Source organism: Zonotrichia albicollis, chromosome 5 (assembly GCF_047830755.1).
Source record: "Zonotrichia albicollis isolate bZonAlb1 chromosome 5, bZonAlb1.hap1, whole genome shotgun sequence".
Classification (NCBI taxonomy): Eukaryota; Metazoa; Chordata; class Aves; order Passeriformes; family Passerellidae; genus Zonotrichia; species Zonotrichia albicollis.
The window spans coordinates 1,764,344-1,784,159 of NC_133823.1; positions in this window are offsets into that span (position 1 = coordinate 1,764,344).

Below are 19,816 nucleotides of genomic sequence, written 5' to 3' on the forward strand. Positions count from 1 at the left end.
CCATGGAAAATTACTCCAAAGTGACCTGATGTCCCAAGATATTGTGTTTCATTGTTTATTTGTTTATTTACTGGGAGGGAAACCTAGCAGTCATTTCTGCTATGCAAATTGCTAAACGTTCTAAAAATTCTTGGCATGTGCAGGACTTTTCCTACTTAGTGACAACCAACAGTGACCTAATTCAGATTTGACTGGACTAAGCTACAGGGCTCCAGTGAACCAGATATGTCCCAGAACTTCACCAGAATCTGCCAAGAATTCACCAGAACTTCTGCCCAAATTGTCCTCTGGCCCCATTCAGCTTTAGGGTGCCAGTGCACTCCCAGTGCACTCAGAAACTGCCATGGGAAAAGGTCATGTCAGATAAAAAAGTCCTCCAGGTCCCATATTCCTAAGAGAATCAATACAGGCTCTTGGTGAAACATGTCCTGTGGTTAGAAGTTCACAAAATTTGAGCTGCCATTGAAATCACAGCAAATAAAGGTTCTGAGCCACCTAAAATATTCCTTGATGTCTGAATTATGCTATCTCTTCTAGGAGAGAGAGCAGAGAAAGTAACCGAACATGAGAACTGAAATATAAGGACCTGGAAATGTTGGTTAAATATTCACTTAAATATCCCTGGTCCAGACAAGGGATATTTAAGTGAATTAATCAGATTTTTTTTTATTTGAATGACAGTGGTAAAATTCCAGACTACCCATTTACAATTAGCCATATTCTTAGAATCCTTTTTCACACTTACAAAAGAGTTGACTACACTTTCAACAGAACTGGTAATTCAGCTCCAGCCCAGCTCTGAAACTGTCTTGTCCCAGCCAGTCCATTTGGTAGTTCAAGTATTCTATTCTTGGGTTAGTTCAATATTTTATTAATCAAAAGCTTAACTTCAGTGATGTTTTCTTGGTTTTAGGTTAGTTTATTTTACAGCTCCAATAAAATATATAAAAATGAAATTGATACTGAACCCATCTCTCTGGAGCAACACTGCTCTGAAACCTTGGAGGGCCTAGGGCAGATGCCAGCCAGGTTAAAAGGCAATTTTCCCCCCAATAAATCTGTGTTCTTGCCCTGGGAAGCTGCTCACAGTGAGAGTGGGGAGCTCTGCTGGAACAGGACTGGCAGCAGAGGACCACACAAGGTGTAAGTGGGTTTAACTGGGCCATGAAATATCACTTTGTTGTGTTCCTGTTTAAAATGCCTCAGGGATGGAAATATTGCCACATGGAGGTTGTCACCCTTCCACTCCACATTTTGCTGCCTTTCACCTCCAGCACATCCCTCCTCTGCCCCAGTGCTCCCCAAACCCTGATGGAGAGATCCTCACACCTGCACATCCCCATCCTTTCCATGGGGCCTCCACTTCCTCCTTCTGGCATGTCCTGTGGATGGGAACAAGATAATTGAGAATTTTGTGCATTTTAGGCATGTCTTTAGTGTGGACCTTCACTGCACAGCAGTCACAGAGACTCAGGTGCACTACAGAGCCCATTGGAAGGAGCATTTTGGAGTCATAACCTCAGTGCTCAAAAAGATCAATGTAAAATATTCAATAAAATTCATCCTTGGAAATTCAAAATTTGCATGAAGAATTGCTAAAATCCTCCAGGGTATTTATCATTAACTTGCAACTTGTTAGGATTTCCTGGACTCAGGAGCATGGTCCTTCCCCACACACTCCATCATCAGAATCATGGCAACACTGTTCTATCTCTATGTTCTCCTTCTACTGCAGGAAAAATTAAGAAGGCAAATCTGTCTCCTCAATATTTGTCATTTCGCTCAATTTTCCAGAATTCTTTGGCACAAACTTTTTTAGAAAAGAGGAAATGGGGAGTTTGGAGAGTTTCTTTTAAAATATACGCGTGCTTATGTCTTGCTTTGTCATCAGAAATGGCAATGTGCCAGAAGGCAGATACCAGAGGCACCAGAAGGATTATGGAGTTATGATCCCTCTGTTTGGAGAGTGGGTAACACTGCAGCCCTACAGCCTGGTCACATATTTAAGGTAATATTTTCTGCAATGAAGACCCACATTCCAATACTCCTGAAGATGCCATGAGCATTTAGCTTCAGTTTTGGACAGGCCTTTTTATTTCCCAGTCAACATCCACATGTGACATACTCCCTTTTCCTAAATAGTTACAAGAATATTAATTTTGTCAGCTAAAAAAAAATACCTTTAAAACCACTCAGTCTTCCACCTGTGGCAAATAATTTAAAATGAGAATGTTCACAAATCACATTGGCAGCTGATAGATGGATTCACCTGGGTGACAAAGGGAAATTATCTCTCCCACAAAAAACTCAAGTCCTTCCTCCCAAGGACTCTCTCTGATAACACCAAGAAGAGTAAATGAGAACTTAGCAATCAATACCAAAAGTATTGCACTTGGCAATCAATACCAATACCAAAAGTGATAGGAGGAGAGAGGACTTTCATTGTTTCTTCTGCCATGGAATTGCACTCTGCAATATCCATGTGCAGGCACCTGAATACCTTCCCACCAGCCCAAACTCAGGACTTTCTATTGATGCCACAGCAGAATTTATTTCTGCCAGCCTCCAAGAAGGCCATAAAGAATCCAGAAATGTTTAAAATAGAACAGTGCCCAGTATTTTATTAAAACCATCCTTATCTATGATAAGCAAAATGACTGCAGGACGTGGATCCTCACCTGAACCAGGAGTTCACCCTGCTCTTGCAGCAGGACAGGCAGCCAGCAGAGAGGGCAGGATGAGTTGCCCCTAGTCCCCAGAGCAGAGCAGATATTTATGGCTATTCTAAAAATTATGGCACAAAGAAATCCACAAGCTGGAAAGTCGTGCTGGCTGCAGCTCCATAGGAAACAGCAGGGCGGAAAAGCAGAGTTTGCCAAATGGAAAAGGAAAAATCTCGTGGGGATGCTTTTTCTTTTTTCTTTTTCTTACTTAACAAAAAATCAAGTTTCTCAGGATGTTTCACAAACGAAGCACATAAAAAAAAATGTGCATGGCAGGGAAGGCAGCTCAAGTGGAGCTCAAATTAATGAATGATGGGCACTCAAGATTTGGGTGTCCGTATCTTGCCCAGCCTGTCTCAGAGCAGCACAGACATCACATACTCATTCCCTTTACCAGGCCAAACCTCCAAGCTGGCCTTGCTCATTGCCATAAATGTAACCAACAGGATCACATTTCCCTCTATATCTTCCCAACCAGTTTTTGCTTTTCCTCTCTCCACCCCAGATGCAGCAAAACATCCGTGCAGCCTTTTAAGCCTGGTGTTTGGATCCTGCTTTAGATGAATTCAAGCTCATCCTCAATTCTGGGCTGGATGCAACACCATCACTAATAATGTTACATGCCCCCAGCCTTCAGAGCACCAAATACTCAGACTTAGGCTCAGTTGAGATTTTTAGCTTTCCTTCCTCTTCTGCATTAGTCAAGGCACACGGAACAGGACAGGGCTTCTAGAGGAAGGTTAGAACTAGATAATCTTTAAGGTCTTTCCATCCCAAACCATTCTGTGCTTCTAGGAAAAGTGCATCATTCAAAGAAGAAAAACAAGTGATACATCAAGTTATTCCAGCTAAATAAAGCAGTAAACAAATAATTTCCAAAGAAAAAAAAATTTAATTAATTTTTAAAATTTAAGATTTCCATTAAAAAATATTGTCACCTTTGAGTGGTTTTAATAAATGTAATGACATTTTTTTATAACCCTAACTCAGAATCTCATCCTTGAAGGGCAGAGTTTTGTTTCCTCTGTATTTGCTGTACAAGCTGCTGCTACAATGAAATCTGACTTGAGCTTTGGTTTTAATGATCTGACAGAGACCACTAGGGGAGGGCCTCTCTCATTTTTTACAAATAATCATAATTAAATAAGTCAAATGTAGTCTTTGGGAGACATTTTCCGTAAAGCTCCCATAAAAATAGTTTCAAATCACTGTAGATCCATGTCTTTTTAGTAATTTTAAATTATAAGAGGCTTCAAATACAAAGCTGTTTTTTTAAAGTCACTTCTGAATTAGAAGACTTAATGATTTCTTGATATTACACATATTTTTAAATTTTAATGAAAAATATTATTAAGAACACCCAATTGTGAAATCTTAACCTCAATTTGAACTCAAACTCAGTTAGAACTCTGTGTGCTCAGACCCAGGACTTTGAAATGACCTGTTATGGATAAGAGCTAGGAAGTTCCAGTTTATGAGCATTATAACCTGAGTCGAAATTTGGGGTCAGAGGATCTGCTGGGCCCCTTTTGGAGCCACTCCTGGGAATTTCAATTAAATTGATTTCCTAAACTCTGTGAAGAAGCTCACTTTGGCTTGAGGATCCCCCAGATACAGCAAATATCACAGGGCATTTTCCACCCTAAGGCATCCTGAAACCACAGCAATCCAAGGCTCTCCACCCCTCAGAGCAATTCCATCCTTTCCCTTTTGGGAGGTGCCATTGGTTTAGCAGCTCCTGCATAATGCAGACCTTCAGAAGAGGAATTCCAGGAGACAGAGTCCAACTGAAACCTTACAGAAATGCCTCCTTTCCTTTGCAAACACACACCAGAAGCAAAATTTTGGGGCATTAATCTCGTTCCCTGCTCCAGGGAAAGTTGTTTTATAGAGAAAAGCCATCCCTGTTCCTAACCCTGTATAACCCAGCTAAAATCAAATGTCAAATCCCCATAAGCATCTGTCCCTCAGCCAGAGGTTGTTTTTCCTCATGATGAATCAAACCTTCTGAGTAAATCACATGAATCACCAGAGGAAACATCATCCTCGCAACTTCATCTCACACTTATGAATGAGGAGCTTGTTTTGCAGGCCCCCAGAGAAGAAATAAAGCCTTTGGAGATCAGGGAGGGGCCCAGAACTTTCAAAAACATTTTTTTTTTAATAAATTACAAACAATAAGGTGTCTCCCTCCTCCCATGAAAAAAGTTATGGCCAATTGCTTTACAAACCGTCTCTCAATTTAGCAGTGCTTTTATTCATAAGAAAATGCCTGCACTGATGACATAGCTCAATAACCCAGTTATAAATTGCATAAATCTGTTGCAACAGCTACAAATGAGCAGCGTGATTTATGAGTGGGGCCACTGACTTCTACACCTGACATAAAACTTTGTAGGCAATCAGCCACATGTTTCATTTCAGTTTTATATTTGACATATAAATCAGGCAAGTGAAAGGGACTCTCTCTCCACCCCCTTGAAACAGACGGAGCCAATATTTTACAAGCAACATGTAAGTCACTGTAGCAAGGACACAATATGAGCTATGGAAAATATTATGCTGTGATTTCATTAGTTTCACGTGAACCAGTGTGGGGCACATAACCTGCCTTGGAGAGCAGGCAGTTAAGGGGGAAAAACCATGCAGGTCACCAAGGAAAAGCAAGTTTTCTTGTACTGCCTGCCCTGTTTATTTCCAGGCCTTTCAAACCTGTGGAAGGTCACCAGCATCCCCTCCTGAGCTGAGCAGGGTCTGGCCCTGCTTTTAGGGTCAAGGTGTCCAACATAACCCCATAAAGCAACAGAATGGAGCAGAACAGAAAATCCGACAGTCACTAACTGGATTTTTGAGGTTGCTTTTCACAGGTGTTAATAAAATAACTCAGCACCTTTCACAGGATCCCTTCCATCTTCAGATTCTACAGCAGACGTGCAAAGTAGCTCAGAGCTTCAAATTTGACCCTGAGCTCAATCTGAATAACCATTTTTTAAAAATGAAATGTACTGAGTACACACTTTAGGAGATTCAGGTATAACGGGCAAGTTTCTTCTGAGTTTATGTGTGACCCAAAGAGTCTTAAAACTCCTTAAAATTCCTTCATTCATAAGTCAGATCTTTGTGCAAAGTGCAGAGTGAAATTAGGTAGCTAGATATTTTCCTCAGAATCCCAAGGAAAAGCTGCTCCAGTTGTCTAGATGCAAATTCAAATGTCTGATTTTCAGTAAGTGTAAAATCAGACCCACAAACATGAGAAAGTGCTAAAGGTAGGATGTACAAAAGTGAGATGAAGTGTGAAATAATATATAACAACCTAAAGAAAGCATTATTTTAAACAAGTGGTATAAATGTGTAATACTTTCACGCAATTGCATGAGTTAGTTTATCTCAGCTGGATAAAGCCCTGTCAAAGCTTTTTATATGATCTCCTCCAGGGACGTGAATTTTTCCATAACAGAGGTGTTGGCCATTTCTGGAAAGCTCTTGCAATGAGTCAGTCCTGTACTGCTTTTCCATTTTCTCAGAAGAACTCTTTAAATACCCTTGAGGCAATGGAAAGCCATCTGGATGGGTTGGGACTGCCTGGTTCAGTGGTGCAGAGCCCTGAGGATGGGCTGGGCAATGGACTATCCAATGTCACAGCAAGATTTTACTCACAATTAAATCCACTGTTTCTTTACTTTTCATCTCCCGTGATTTATGTCATATATTCCATAAATACATTCCTCTTGGAAGCTTCAGTGGGGCTCTGATCAGTCACCAGGGTTACACCACTATCAGTATCTAGTGCAGATGAGGCTTTTGCATGTCCTCAGCTGGTAACTACATCCTGAACAACACAAATTTCTGCAGTCCCACTCAGATTGTTAATGTCTTGTCTACTCTAAAAAAAAAAAAAATATACACTCCAGCTTAACCAGACACCATCTGATTTCTCTAGTGTGTATTCCAGATGGAAAATAGATGATTTGTTTATAAAGATGAGTTTCTTGGGCCATAGCTGAGATCTCATTATTTATTTAAAAATGAGTTGTAAAAATACAGGAGAAAGCAAGCTTGCACCAGCTGAGAATTCCCCCTGCACATTTTTTAGCTGCTCATGATCTTACCCCTTCCTCCTCCCTGACAGGGAACAGAGTTGATTTCCCTGTACACAGAAGGAGCACAGGACACTGGAAAGTTTACACCTCTGAGTGTTTGTCCTGATTAAATACATTGAGTGAGTGCTGAGAGAAGGATAATTAAAATGTTCTCTGCATGCAAATTGATGTTCAGCTGGGGGTGACAGGACTGAAGCAAGCAGAGCAATGGAACAAATCAAGGTCAGGGTGAGACTGAGCTGCCAGGCAGTGCTGGGACAGTGTCAGACCAGGTCTGGGTCTGGCACCACAGGAATCCAGCATTCACCTGTTGCAGAATGAGTTATCTGTCGGGGATGAGCTATTTGTTGGGTGTAGGGAAAACTTGGGACTCTCAATGTGGGATCAGCAAGCTTCTTTTATTGAAGAGACTATCAGACATTTATACAGCTAGTAATAAGCTTATGAATATTCTGTAACTTAAACTACCTATTGGCCACACTATAACATCAGCTCTTCTCTATTCCTTAGGGGTTACATCTCTCTTTTCTCATGTCTCTTTCACTGTTTGTCATCATATTACAGCTAGGTTTAAGGACACACTATCTTGCAGGTGCAGGACTTGGAATTAGCTACGGCTTTGTACTTTTCTAATTCTTAGCTACTCTCTCAACACTCACCAGTATTTCAGGCCATGGCAAGGAATGCACAAGGATAAATGTGTCCTCAGAAGTCCATAGCCCAGTTTTGCTTATTTGGCACCCAGCCTTTTCAGACATAAATTGCTCTCACCGCCTGCTCTGTGGGTCTTTTCTTAGACTTAAGTTGTCCTTGCATTAACTCCTCGTAATAGTGGGGTTGTGCTGATGTTCTTCAGTGGCCCAAATGGGAATTCCCATTTCTAAAGGTCTCCCACTGGAGATCACATTCTTTTTTCCTCTCCCCCCACACATTGACTTCAAAACATGAAGTGTATTCAGGAGTAGCCAGCAATGATTTACAAAGGGAAAATCAAGCTTGACCAACCTGATTTCCCCCACAGTGAGGTGATGCACAAGGGCAGAGCAGTGGATGTTGTTTTCTTTGACTGATATATATTTTGACATTGTCTCCCATAATATCACAAAAGATAGGATTACAAATTATGGGTTCAATATGTGGGCAGTAAAATGGCTTAAAAACTGGTTGTTGCACTAAACTCAGGGGGTTGTGACCAATGACATGAAGTCAAGTAGGAGGAAAATCACTGAGGATGTGTCCCAGAGCTCTGCTCAGTTCTGGGCTCCCCCAGTGCAAGAGTGACACAGATTTATTGGAACTTTATTTATTGTGACCCAGCACAGGGCCACAAAGACATTTAGGGGATTGGAGCATCTCTCTTATCGGGAGATACTGAGACAGCTGGGACTGTTCAGCCTGGAGAGGAGAAGGTTCATGGAGATCTTATCAATGCCTATAAATATCCAAAGGAAGAGAATGAACATGAGGGATTAAACTTCACTGACAGGACAAGAGAGACTGGGCACCAACTAAAACACATTAAATATTTACTGTCAGGAAGGTCAAACACTGGACCAGGTTGCCTGGTGATGATGTGGAGATAATTCAAACCAGACTGGACACAGTTCTGAGCAACCCTCTCTGGATAACCCTGCTTGAGCAGCGTTGGACTAGATCTCAGGGCTGGACTAGATCTCAAGGTTGGACTTGATCTCGATGTTGAACTTGATCTCAGGGTTGGACTTGATCTCAATGTTGAACTTGATCTCAAAGCTGGACTTGATCTCCAGAGCTGCCTCCAAGCACAACCACTCCATGGTTCTGTGACTCTGTAACAGCACATGGCACAACAGCAGCACTCATCTCCTTTGAAGGCAAACAGTACCCAAAGTACAGCATTGCTCATTATTAATTGTTCATTAGCACAGTTCTCATTGCCATAATAAAGTATGTCTGTTTCCAGACTCTGCTTTCAGTTGCAATTTGACACACCATAGTACAATAATTATAACTGGAAGTGCAGCAGTGATCAGCAGTGATCCAAGAAGCATTTTGGCTGCAGACTCCCAAATTTTCAGGAAGTTCCAGTGCAGATCTGCACCTTGCACCTGGTTCCTGTCTGTGTAATGGGCAGAACCAGCATTTCTTATCTAAACAGCCACCTGCTATTTCAAGACAGCCCAAACCCCACAGCTTTAGAGACATTCTTGTTTAGAGTCAGACTCAAGGTTTTCTAGCCAAGGTCAAGTCTGTTGCTGTAAAATATTCTACCTGCTCCACTGTATTCTGCATCACTGAATGTCTTTTAAAAATGCAGGGTTTAAAATATTTGGAAAGGGGACATTGAATTAGAGCAGAACAAGGCAAGAATAAAAATGTTTTTAAACAGATTTGATTTTCGGTTTTTTGGCAAGTTTTTCAAATTGCTTTTGGTGACGCATATTGCTAAAATGGAGCCAGAAATAAACTGTTTACAAGAATTTTTTTCCAGTAAGTGAAAATCCAATTATTTTGATTTGAGGGTTTTGGCATTTTGTTTTTTATTTTTAATAAACATTTTTAAATATTTGGGAGATCATTCTTTAAATGAAATAAACAACCAGAGTCTGCAGAGGGCTGCTGTCCCAAGGTGATGGTCCTTCTCCAGCTGAAGAACCAGGCACAAGAGGACAAATCCTGGGCCCCAGATCTTCAATGAGAATTTTTACATCATAGGAAGGTCTGGCCTCAGAAGCTGAGAATGCATTTGCTTGGCACCCTTTTCAAGAAGCATGCACTCCATTACAAGTAAATATGCACTATCACAGTAATACCATTGGCCTGACAGAGTGTAAATTCAGACTGAATTTTTTTCATTTTGCTTTCTGCTGGGCACTTCTGGTGGTGCTTGTTTTCCTGCATAAAGTTGCCTATATCCCCACTGGGATTATCACCTACATCACCTATCTGCCTATATCACCACTGGAATTCTCTTAAACCACAGCTACTGTGGGTCAGCTCTGCATCAGATTTTCTGAAAAGTTACCCTAAAACAGAAAGCATCATTTCAAGAGCACTACTGATAGGCATTGTCTGCCTGCACTTCAGGGAGGCCTTTGACTCAGTCTCACTTCAGATCCTCAGAGAGAAGCTGTTGTTTTAATGCTGGATAAGCAGGCAGGGATTTGGCTTGGGACCTGGTGGAGTGGCTGGGAACAGAGGTTGGTGGTCAGTGCTGTGGAGTCTGCTTGGAGGGCAGCAACCAGAAATTGCACCCAGGGGTCACACACAGAGTCCAGCCCTGTGTAACCCCTCATTGACACCTGGGATGATGGGCAGAGGGCACCCTCAGCAGGTTTGGAAGGAAGTCACTGGTGTGCCAGAGGGTTGTCTGTCCATCCAGAGGGACCTCAGGGAGCGGCAGAAATGGGGCCACAGGAACCTCATGGAGCTCAAAAATGAGAAGTGACAAATCTTGCACCTAATGAGGAAAAAATGCAGGCACCAGGATATGCTGGAGACCCCCCAGTGGAAAAGTATCTTGATTGAAAAGGACTTGTGGGTGCTGCTGAACATCAGATTGGGCATGAACCAGCAGCATACTCTTGTGGTCAAGGTCAGTGGTATCCTGGGCTGCATTAGACAAAGTACTGCCAACAGGTCCAGAAGGGTAATCCCATTTGTACACAGAATTAAGGCAAAATCTGGTGTTCTGTGTCCCATCCTCAGTGCAGCCAGTCAGATCCACTGTAGCCCATGGGATGCTGCCTGGCCATGTACTCCTCATCTCTGACTGCTCCCCATCAGCACCATTTCATGCATTTTGTCCCATCTAGTTCATGCATTTTGTCCCATCTAGTTTAAAAGATACCTTCCAACCCAAACCATTCAAGGATTTTGTGTGCTGAGCCTATTACCTTTTTTTTCATGATTGTGTGGGTCCACACAAATAATTTTGGCTCCTAACTTTAATAAAGAGAACCCTGCACTCGTTACTATGCTGTGCAAAACACTGCTAGCCCATATTGGGAGGGTTAGAGTAACCTGCATGACCACACACCTCTTGCTGTCTTTTTTACTCCTTTTGCTTTGTGCCACTTTGGCTCGGGAGGGTTTTCCTTGAAGACAGACTTTCAGCAGTGCTGGTGATGGGGATGCCATCAGGAGGTGCAGTGTCCCATCCTCACTTGCATGCCAAAATATTGTGGGCCACATCTCCAGTACAGGCTCCTTGTCCTCCTGCAACCCCTGGCACCAGCACAAACCATGCAGCAAAGCTGCTGTGTCTGCCTTAGAGGCTGGTTTGCTTTTGTGTTGAAATTTCATGAAGCCCTAATAACTCTCACTCATAACTTTACAACCAAAACTTCACTGCCATTGACCCTGAAAAAAATGAATATACAAACAAAAGTCTGAGAAGTGAATGCAGATGAGCTGAAGTAACGTACTGATGACGACTGAAATGGCTTAATGGGTGAAGCATGTAACCTCTGAGTCTCTTGCTTTGGTTTAGCTGTGGTGATGGAGAAGAGAGAAAGGCCAGCTGAAAATAGGAAATAGGCAGACAAGATCCACCTGTCCTTGGCTATTGGTTATCTTTGCTGCTGCAAGGACTCTCAGGAAAGAAAACCTAATATCTGACAAGATTTGTTATAAAAATCATTAGCACCATCTCCCTTTTACCAGTTTTACCACATTCAAAATGGTGGTGTTGGGTAAACACCATGCAAAAGAAATTACAAATGTTAGTAAAAAAATCTCCTCCAGCAGAGTTGGACAAGTCCTGAAAACACTGAGCTAAGGCGCATTGTGTCAGGCATAAAACCAAACAGAAAACATCACAAGTTGGGTTCACAGCTCAACAACAGCTCCATACATCCTCATCTACCAAACAAATAAGGAAAATAAAATGCTTAAAGAAAAGCATTGAGCCTTTGTTTTCCCTTCCTGGCACTCAAAACTTGGCCCCAGATCTACTGTGCATTTCATTGACTATTGAGATAGTGTCTGACAAACTTCAATTGAGTTTTGGGCATTTAAGTAAACAGCTGGTATCCTCTGTAGCATTAATTATCCCCAGTCCTGTCCAGTTCAAGAGCCAGAGATAGTGCAGCCCTCCTTCAGCTGCTGGAGGTGTTGATGGTTGCTTGTTGCTGTTCCTTTTGTTTCTTTCAGCTGGGGCATTCTCCTCTGGGAATTAATCCTGTCAGTCTTGAAGGTAGTCTGGCTAAAATAGGAATTATGTAGATTAAGGAACAAGTTCCCCAGGGAAGCTGGTGATTACACACCCCTGGAAGTGTCCAAGGCTGGATGGTGCTCTAACACCCTGGTCTAGTGGAAGGTGTCCCTGTCCATGGGGAGGAGTTGCAACTAAATGGTTTTTCAAGTCCCTTCCAACCCAAACCTTTCTATGATGCTGAGATAGGATGTGTTTGGAGAAGGACAAAGATATATAGAGAAAAAAACCCAGCAATGCCCAGGGGGAAAGGGAGGAGACATTTTAATGCTTCAGGAACATTCAGGTTCAGCCCCTGAAGTATAAATGTACTAATCCATTCTGGTTTCCTGAAATGATTGAATGCATACTTTAACAATATGGATTCTTGCTTTCAGAGCCCAGCCAGCATAAATCACAAATCTGCACTGTCTGCAATATATATGCCACATTTTATCACCTTGGTTCACGGCTGATACTTAATTTAATGCTCACCCGTTCATATAATATATTGCAGGATATGCATCACTTCACGGCTCTGCACCACGGTGCTCAAATTGCCTATGGTATTGATCTATACGAAGATTAAACCTCATTCTTTAAGAACCTGGGCTCTCACAGCACTAGATGGTGCTAGAGAATGCTCTTAGCCAGCTCCGGGGCTGCATCCCCATAAAATCCCTCCATGTACCACGTACTTTGTGCTGTGTAACAGCACAATCTGCATCCAGCATCCACATTCTCAGCAGAGTTTCAGACGGGCTGCTGGCATTGCCCATCACTTTTCCTCTCTGGGTGATGAGAAGTTGTTTGTTGTTGCCAGGGGCAAGCTGTCACCCTCAGGAGTCAAGCACCCAGATCATGACACTGTCTTCAAAAACAGGGCTCACATAAATTTTTTAAGTGTACTTTTGTTTGCATTCTGCTTCCTAAGCCCAAGGAGCGCTATGATGCTATTTATGTGCTCCCTGGGAAAGCATGACAGTGCTGGGCACTAAAAATTCAGAGCCGGGCATGGGTCTGAGCAACAAAGTTCAAACCACAGCTCAGACCTGACTGGGGGGAGAAGGAAAGTTTGGTTTTGAACCATCCAAAGTAAAGAAACCACTGTTAGAAACCAGAGGGAAACCACCCTTAGAAACCAGAGGGAAACCACCCTTGGAAACCAGAGGGAAACCACCCTTGCAAACCACCCTTTCTCACCAGATGAGAAAGACAATCAGGACACCGAGCAGGGAGTTGTGCCACTCTGTGTCTGCTAAAAAGTAGAGTCATGTTTTTGGCTGGAGCACACACTGGGAGAGGAGGGTTTCAGGGAGACCAGGGCAGCCTGCACCCAGCAAGAAGTTTTCTTGTGTCATTGAGGGCAGAGGGAATTTTTAGCTGGTCCTGTAGGGTTATGCTGGGAATGTGTCCTGTGACGTGTGCAGAAAGGGAAAGCAAGCGAGCTGCACTTCACCTCAGAGATGACCCTGGCACCAACATCAATGGGTGATTTTGTCACCAGCAGCTGCACCACGTGAGGACAGGCTCTTGGAGAGAAACCCAAGTGTTGTTCCTCCTGCTGCCAGTGCCCAAGGACGTGGGGTGTCCCAGGGAGCCAGGGCACACAGACCCTGGCAGCATAACAAGGGTGATACAGGCACTTTCCCTCCAGGACAGCTCAGCTGTGAGGCTGCACACTGAGCTCTACAAAACCCAGGTGTTCATGGGGCAGCCATAGAGCCTGGAGCTATTGACACCAAAACCTTGTGGCTTCAATCCCTGTATGGGCCACTCACTTCGGAGCTGGACTTGGTGATCCCTGTGTGTCCTTTCCAGCTGTGAATACTCTGTGATGATGTGTTCAAATCAGCAATATTTTCATGGCTGTGGTGCTGTGAGGTGCTGTGAGGTGCTGTGAGATGCTGTGAGGTGCTGCCCACCTGTGAGGTGCTGCCCACCTGTGCCTATCCACAGGGTGGGCACACTGTGGGATGGCACAAGGTGACACTGAGCCAAAGACAGCTGCTGGCAGCTGGAGCAGCCACTGGGACACAGGGACACAGGGCAGCCTTGGGGTTGGTGCTGGGGGCACCACTGGGACACAGGGACACAGGGCAGCCTTGGGGTTGGTGCTGGGGGCCCAGCTGGCAGCCAGCACCCCTCCTCATCCTCCTCCTGCAGGGCAGGACAGCAGCTTCCCCAGGAGCTGACACCACACGGGCTGGGTCCCATCCTGCCCACACAGCACCAGCTGCAGCTCCCCCATCCCACCAGGCTGCAGGATCAGCAGGGACCCATCCAAACCACAGCTCCCAGGGCAGGATGGACAAGGCATGATGGGGCCCAGCACGTGGTGGGCACATCTCCTGTGGCTGTTCTTCCTAAATGTGGTGTAGGTATCACACATTGATGCAACACCAGGGTGCAGCCACTGGCCATGCCCTCCCTCATCCCACCAGGAGGGTCCATAAGGAGCAGTGCAGAGTGAAAACCACGGCTTGTAAAACATGGAAATCCAGGTGGGTGTCATGGCCCTGCACTTATGTGCCCCTGATACCACAGACTGACAGCACCTCCTCCTTTTGGCACATTGAACCTTGGTTTCCTTAATGACACGTGTTCCCATTCTGCTCCTGCTTGATGATGGCATTGAAACCAGATGGAAATGCTTTGAAAACTTATATATGATGTCATGGAATTACAATGTCATCATTAAATCAACCAATCAGACAACAGCTAAAGAATGACATATCCAGGGAACTAACTTGTGTTTTCAGCACCATTAAGATGTTTGAGGGAGAGTCAGATCTCATTAGGCCCACAGCCTGTTTTGAGACATCAGTGGAATCGTTACCATTTTTCTTCTTGTTGAAATCAAATGTACTGTTTGTATGAATTTCAAGAAATCTCTCAAGCACTCAGAGAAGATGAAACTACAAACCAAAGGGGAAACCTCACTGCTGGGCTGGTTCTCAGTTCAGCAATGTGCTTAAAATCTCTGCACTGCTGAAGAAACTTGCCATGGTGCCTCATCCCTGTCTCATGTTATATCACCACAGCCTTCTAACACCACACAAGGAGGGAAATTTGCTTTTAATTGATTGTTAACCTACCCGTGTCCCTCTGTGTGCCTTTTATTTACATTAGCAGTCTGAAAGAGCAAAGTATTCCCCTTCACATTTCACTCTGCTGGAGAAACGGGTTTGCTGTCATCACTCCTCATAAGCACAGCCTGAGACCCGCTTTCCCAAACTCTCCCTTCCACCATTTGTCTTTACTACCTCATAGCTGTCAGCTTTTCTTCTAGCTGCTACTATGAAATGAGCACAGAATCGTTTTGGCCAAAAACCACTCAGGAATCAAGAACTGAAGGAGGAGGGGAGCAATTGCTGATCTTCGAAGGGAAAACTGGAGAAATCTGGGAAAGTATCAATTGAGTGTTACAACCCTCAGCCTCCAGATTGAAAATCACCATTAATCTTACCCAATAATACATTCAAGGGAGCTGTAAGCATTTATGCCAGCATCGCCAGGGTTCTCTAATCCTTCTGCCACAAAGAAACCTCTTCTCTTCCCAAATAATTTGATATGTGGTGAAACCCTAAAGTGGCATTCAGTTCTCCTATTGCAACAGCTGTATTAAACAAAGATTGAGATTGACTGTGCTCTGTGACTGCCTGATCCAACAGGATTTTCCTTAAGCAATTTATTTCATCCATGCTGCCTCAGTTTCCCCACCTGTAAAATGGACTGAGTGGAAGCCTCTGGTCTGACAGTGTGTGCCAAGATCTGTCCAAGGAGAAATGAGTTTTCTAAGAGCTCATTGATTTTATTTCCCCAGTTGAATGGGTACTCAAACACATAGAGATTCAGGTGAGAAACATTCCCAAGAACCTGGGAGAAGTAAATAGCCCAAATTACTACAGAGAGTCCTTGTTTGACCATCCCATTAAAAATCAGTACATCGTGTTCAAGCTCTTTAGATGTTAGATGTTTTAATAGACAATCAGATAAATACATTTATTTTCCCCAAAGAAAGAAACCTTCTGCAGAAAAGGCCACTACATTTCAATGTACTTCAACTTCCAATTGGACCAGAAAATTTAAACATTTCTTTCCAGGCTTTTGGTTTATCAGAAGATGGAGGCTTTTCTCTGGCTAGTGAAAATTCAGATGATTGTGTCAAATACAGGGATTTCAGAATGAAAGAAGAGGTCCATCAGGACCAGAAAGAGAAGGCAAAGAATAGGCAAAAAGAAGGCAAAGAGAAGGAACCTTTCTTTACTCTGTTCAAGCGTCTTGGCATCCTGCTGGGTAATTTACCCCCATTTTGGGGATGCAGAGAGAGAACAATGAAAACTTGAAGATGGAAGGGGGCTGAATTCTCACTTTTTTAGTGAAGTCCTAGCTAAGAACAGCCCACCAGAGGGGTGCTGGCTCACCACACAATCAGATACAAACACTCCAACACCCACTCTGTGCTCGGAGTGGTGACCAGTGGTGGCCCCGATTGTCACCTGGGCGCTGCTGGCGCTGTCCCCACCTGCCTGGCCCCAACCCGGGTCTGCCAGGGCACTCCGGAGCCAGGCTGTCCCCTCCCTGCCCTCCCACCTCCCCCTCGCCAGCAGCCAGGACTTTGTGTCCTAAAAGCTCATTCTTTCCATAGCGTAAAAAATAAACCAGCATGTGCTCCTCCGGCTCCACCACGGCCCCGGGTGGGTTGTTGTTGTCGCCGGACTCTGCCTCTCCTTAAATAACAGAATCCCAGCGGGTCTGATCCTGCGGAGTGCTGAGTAACAGCTCGTCCCCGATAAATTAGGCAGGCACTCAGCGCCGCAGCCCGATATTCGCATCCGTGTCCTCCCGGATTATCGGGCTCTCCTCCTCGCTCTCTGCCCGGCCCCTCGGGGAGCAATTATCTGTGAATGAGAACAGAATAACTCTTTTAGCAGAAGGTTTCCACACTCGCGCACAAGGAGCGCTCTGAATGGATTTATCATGCTTGCTAAAAAGGGAGGTCGCAAAAAATCCTCTCCCCCCCCATCCCTTCTTCTTTTTTTTCCCTATATTTTAAGGAGAAATCCCTGAAGCGGCAGCTGTTCCCCGGTGGCTCCACACACCAGGGGGAAAAGAAAAAAAAAGAGGAAAAAAAATAGAGAAAAAAAATGGATATAGTAAAACTTTTTAAGGGAGGCATGAATCGGTTCTTCAGAAAAACAAGGCAGCGGTGCCAACTGGAAATGTTTGCTTTGGGGGTGAGTTAGATGGCTGGCGTCAGCCAGGGCTAAAGACATGCCAGCGGAATGCAATATTGGGGAAGCAGCAGGTCACTCAATCACTGGCAATTTGCCCAGGAGCAACTGGATGCCTTCAGATTTTTGGTGTTTTTTTTTTTCTTCCTTGTGTGTGCATGTTGCTTTTTTTTTTTTTTTTTTTTTTTTTTTTTTTTTTTTTTTGCTAGGCAAACAGAGCCCCAGCAGTTTTGAGGCTGGGGAGCGGGAGAATGGTATTTCTGAAAGGCACGTTTTTCCTGCAGGAATACCCCCGTGGGTCTGCTGGCCTGCACAGCGGTGACATCTGGCAGAAGTGGCTGTGTTGGGATGGATGAGGCTGAATCCTGCCTGCTGCAGCAGCTGCACAGCACTGGGCAGCCCCAAAGAGGGGATGGAGCAGAAAGATGGGGCAATGCTGCCAAAAATACCCTCCAGCAAACCAGAATATTTTTTTCCTCCAGTAGCAAGTATCAAACATTACAGAACAAACTTTTATTTGTATTTTTGGGAAACAGCAGGATTTTTTTTTCAAGGTCAATATGCTTTATGGGAGTGGAGAAATGAGGTAAAAGACAAAAAGAGAAATTTCCCCTAATGAACAATGTCCATTAACTCCCCACAGCACAGGAGGAGGGAAAGACCCAACAGGCATTTTTGTCTGCACATCTGTAGTTTTTCATTGCTATATCATTTGTGCAGAGTGCCAGGCTGCACGCAGAGCCCAAATAAACCAGGGAGGGAAAATGTCCCAGCAGGAGAGGCTCTAAACGAGGTGGTGGTGCCTGACTTGCAGCAAGCAGCAGCATTCGGGATCTGCCTTTTTTGCTAACACGGGAAATCAGTGCTCAGCCAGCAGATGAATGCAGCGCAGTCACCAGCACATGATGGGCTGATGGCGGCCGTGGCAGCTCTCCAGAGGTAAAAAGGAGCAGCAAAATTGCCCTCCTTGTTGCCTTCTCCATCCATATGAATAAAACCCAATGTGTGAGAGGGAGGGCACTGCTTGTGAAAGCAAACCCAAAGACCGAGTTTTGCCTGAGACTCCAAACTTGCAGGGTTCAGTCCCACTCTGAAGCATTTTCACACTCAAACAGCACCACCACGCCCACCCAATTTCCGCCACAGTTTCACCACTCCACAGCAAAAAGTCACCCAGGAGATTGAGGCTGCAGGAGAGGCAAACTACTGCAAGAACAAATCTTACCAAGCCATGAAAAAACTGGAGAGAAAGTAGAGATGTTGGGAGGCAAACCACAGCTATGGTCAGCAGGTAGGGGTCCCTGAGGGGTCTCCTAAGCAGGGTCTGTACCTGTGCTCTTCTGATGTCTCCTGACCTGGCAGCTGCCCTTGCACAGTTGTGACACAGACACCAGCCCACCCAAGTCCAACAACCATCAGGGTTTAAACTGCAACACCAGCCCAGGACACAATGCCCACTTGAAACACAGCTTTTTTCCCCACACTTCTGGTTTCCAGAGTCATTGGTCCAGCAAAGATGGTTTTAGTTTGATCACTCTTGTCTCTCCATCAAATATTTACATTTTCATCCTGGTTTTTACTCTTGGTCCAGCTATGGGGAGAATGAACTGAAATGCCCTCAGCATTCAAGGTTTTCATCGCTCTCCTTTTCTGTTTCCATTTTCATCTTATTAGGATTCATACTTTGAACAAGAGCTTGTCATTAGACCACTGGACCAAGGCTTTATTTAATATGGATTGCATTCTCAGCTCAGTCTCCAGCTTCTTGTGTGATCTTGAGAAGGATCTCCTTTCCCCAGATCCTGCTACTGTAAAATGGATATTGTAACTTTTCCTCACTGTGTTTTTTTTTAAATCTCAAGAAAGAGACTGTCTCACACAAAGTGTATGCACAGCAAAACAGTGACAACTATTTGGTTAGAGTGTAAAGTATCTTTAACCATTATTTAACAAAATACCCAAGTTCCTGACAATGTATTGGCAAAAAAAAAAAAAAACCATTTCACCAACTCTCTTCCCACATGATTAATTCTTGTGAAGAGTATCACACTGGTGTGTCCAGCCCATACAACTGCTCCAGGTGCTGTAGTTGTCTGTTCAACCTTGACACTTAATTGCCTGCAAGTGCCTTGTTCTCCCGAGCACACCCTCAGCGTGTCCAAGGGAGCACTGATGGGCAGTGAGGAAGGGAAGGGAGGACACAATCACTCCAAAGGATAAATGTCACGGTGAGTTCTGACACCCAACCTTGTGTTCCAGGGCTGCAGATTGAGCCAGGGTGGCCAACAGAGACAGGCAGGGCTGAGCCGTTTGCTTCTCCTGCCGCAGTGCTGCTGTGTAATTTGGGGAAATAGGTTTTGTTTCCCACGCCTCAGTTTCCCCATCTGGAACAGGGAAATAATTGTCTTGGCTTCTTTTTAAAGGCCTTTCACACGAACAGCCCTTTTAAAGAGGTAAGTTGTATCATAAGCAACGGACTCTCATGTCTGCCAAGAACCAAAAGTGATATGAGGGAGATGAAATTCAGGCCACCTCATCAGCAAAGCATGTTGACCTGGCCTTCAAGACAAGGTTAGGGCTCTT